This window comes from Chionomys nivalis, chromosome 18, assembly GCF_950005125.1.
Source record: "Chionomys nivalis chromosome 18, mChiNiv1.1, whole genome shotgun sequence".
NCBI lineage: Eukaryota > Metazoa > Chordata > Mammalia > Rodentia > Cricetidae > Chionomys > Chionomys nivalis.
Genome location: NC_080103.1, coordinates 9,859,324 through 9,862,465, shown reverse-complemented (window position 1 = coordinate 9,862,465; position 3,142 = coordinate 9,859,324).

Below are 3,142 nucleotides of genomic sequence, written 5' to 3'. Positions count from 1 at the left end.
AAAACAAATACAACCAAAAATATGGAATAACTCTTCAGCATCTGTCAGTAGAAAGCACTGTATTACTTTTATTGGAATACACACACATATATGTCAGCCTCTGTCCTTCAAAGCATTTTAATTTTCAAGATTAAGTCTTCTAAGAGTGCTAGTCAAAAAGTATTACATATATATATATATATATATATATATATATATATATATTTTTTTTTTCGAGACAGGGTTTCTCTGTGGCTTTGGAGCCTGTCCTGGAACTAGCTCTTGTAGACCAGGCTGGTCTCGAACTCACAGAGATTCACCTGCCTCTGCCTCCCAAGTGCTGGGATTAAAGGCGTGTGCCACCACCACCCGGCACATATTTATACTTTGAATAATTGGTCTAACTGTAGGGTGGAAAGGGCCAAGGAAAAACACCCTGACCCCGACTTGGGAACAGGGATTGAGGTCCCACAAACTCTGAGGTCCCTGAGCATCGACTACCACCAATCCCTAAGTGCAACAGTAATCCCAAACCACCCTGAAAAGCTCCACTGTCCCCCAAGGAACTCTATATAAGCTCTGTATCCTGTTCAGTTTGCTGTCACTTCACCCAAGAGGCAGCCACCCTCCTGGGTTCTTCCTTCCCAAAGATCTCTTTAATGAGGTTTGGGCGGTGACCTTCTTTTGTAGGAGTGTAGTGAAGCCCAAACGCCCAAGAGGAGTAGAGCAGAGCTTTGGAAACGCTCCTGCTGGAGCAGAGCTGTTACATGGGGGAACCTGTCCCTGGTGAATTCGTGGTATTCCTTGGCTCCCAACTGCCAGGATATCTTTCATCCGAACTGCAGTGTTTACACTAAGAGCTCGGCATTAGACCACATGCGTGATTCTTATACTTGAGGGGCATAGACAGGAAGTTTTGAACTGCATCTAAATTCAAAGCCAGACCCTGACACAAAACAGAAAAAGAAAAACAAACAAACAAAAAAACCAACAAGGAATAATGGCAACATACACTGTCTTGATAGTAACATCCCACTGCTCTCTTGTGGTATACTAAATTTCCCCAAACAGAAACAGTCTAATAACACTGTCAGATTCACCCCCACTCCCGTTTCTCCCCATTTCCCCCAGATAGGGGTTTCTCTGTTTAGCTTTGGCTGTACTGGAACTCTGAAAACCAAGCCGGTCTCAAACCCCAGAGATCCACCTGCCTCTGCCTCCCAAGTGCTGGGATTAAAGATGTGTGCCACCACCACCCAGTCCCACTTTTTCTTTTTCTGAAGCTGGGTCTCACTGTGTAGCTCTGGCTGGCCTGTAACTCACTCTGTAGACAGAGACTGACTTTGAACCTGCTTCTGACGTCTGAGTGCTGGGATTAAAGGTTTGTGACAATATTTTTTTTTTTGGGGGGGGGTAACTTCTTGTGAGATAGGTTTGGGAGCCACCTGTTCATTTCTCATAGCATTAGGTTTACTTCTCATGGGACAATCTGAGAAATACTACAACACACAGAGTATTATTATACGAGGCAAAGTCTGGTAAGCATAATAGAAATGTTTATAGGCCGGGCGGTGGTGGCGCACGCCTTTAATCCCAGCACTCGGGAGGCAGAGGCAGGCGGATCTCTGTGAGTTCGAGACCAGCCTGGTCTACAAGAGCTAGTTCCAGGACAGGCTCCAAAACCACAGAGAAACCCTGTCTTGAAAAACCAAAAAAAAAAAAAAAAAAAAAAAAAAAAAAAGAAATGTTTATAATGCTGTATAGGACTTTTAAAAGGACCCATAGGCAGTGTAAGGTTAAAAGACGTGTTCTTGACAAAGGTCATTTAGAAATACCAGGACAAATCAGTAAAAGGTTTTCTTTCTTTCTTTCTTTTTTTTTTTCTTTTTTTGGTTTTTCGAGACAGGGTTTCTCTGAAAAGGTTTTCTTAAATGGGAAGCAGAACTGGAGACTGGAGAGATGGCTGGGCAGTTAGGAGCACTGACTGCTCTAACAGAGGATCGGGGGTTCAATTCCCAGCACCCATATGACAGCTCATAAGTGACTGTAAATCCAATTCCAGGGCAATCTGACACCTTTACACCATTGTCTATACATCATAAAAAATTCTTTAAAAAAAAAAAGTAGAACTGACCTTTAGGAGGTTAGTTTGGTGGTAATGAATACAAACGTTCAGAAATTTAGGCAGAAAGGCACTAGAGATGGGCAGTCTAGCCCAAGTCTACTGCCGTCATTAGGTAAGAGATAATTAGGACTAACCTAGAAATGTGGTAGCTAAGAGCTTTTTTAAAACAGGGTTTCTCTGTGTAGCTCTGGCTGTTCTGGAACTCACTTTGTAGAACAGGCTGGTCTCAAACTCACAGAGATCAGTCTTCTGGGATTATAGGTTTGTGCCACTACCACTAGCCAAAATAAATCTTTTTTTTTTTTTTTCCTTCTGGTTTTTCGAGAAAAGTTTATCTGCGTAGCTTTGAAGCCTGTCCTGGAACTCATTATGTAGACCAAAATGGCCTCAAAATCACAGAGATCCACCTGCCTCTGCCTCCCAAGTGAAAAGATTTTAAAATAATAAAGAGGGTCTGGGAATCAATGGCCACAATTGTGCATGTGCGTGTGTGTGATTTACTAGTTTAGCAATGGTTTGAATACAAAGAATGAGAAAGCTATGTTTCTCCAGTTGACTATCTATAGAAGCAGTAAGTTAAAAATAAGGAATCAGGACCAGAGAAATGGCCAGCAGATAAAGGCACTTGCTGCTAAAGCTCATGACATGCTTCATTTTACATAGCAAAGTACAGCCAGTCCAAATAAAGATATTTTTTCCTGTTTCTTGTGCTGTTCTAAGGGAGGGAAGAATAATAAGCCAATTATAACTACAGTTACATTTTTATGAGCTAATGGTTAGAGTTAGTACATTATCAAGTGCATTGTTAGGTTCATCTCTTAGATAAACTCAAGTCATTTGTGGCATATTCAGAGAAGTCATCCTCATTCTCTTCAATGGTAACATGGTATTATTGGGCAACTTACTTTGACTGAGATGGAGACCCTACTGGGATGTTAGCTGGAGCCCTGGTCAGCACTGCTATGCCCTGTCAATACATACCATAATTAATGAGGTTATAAACCATGTACAGAGAGACCAGAGGCATAACTATTTTAT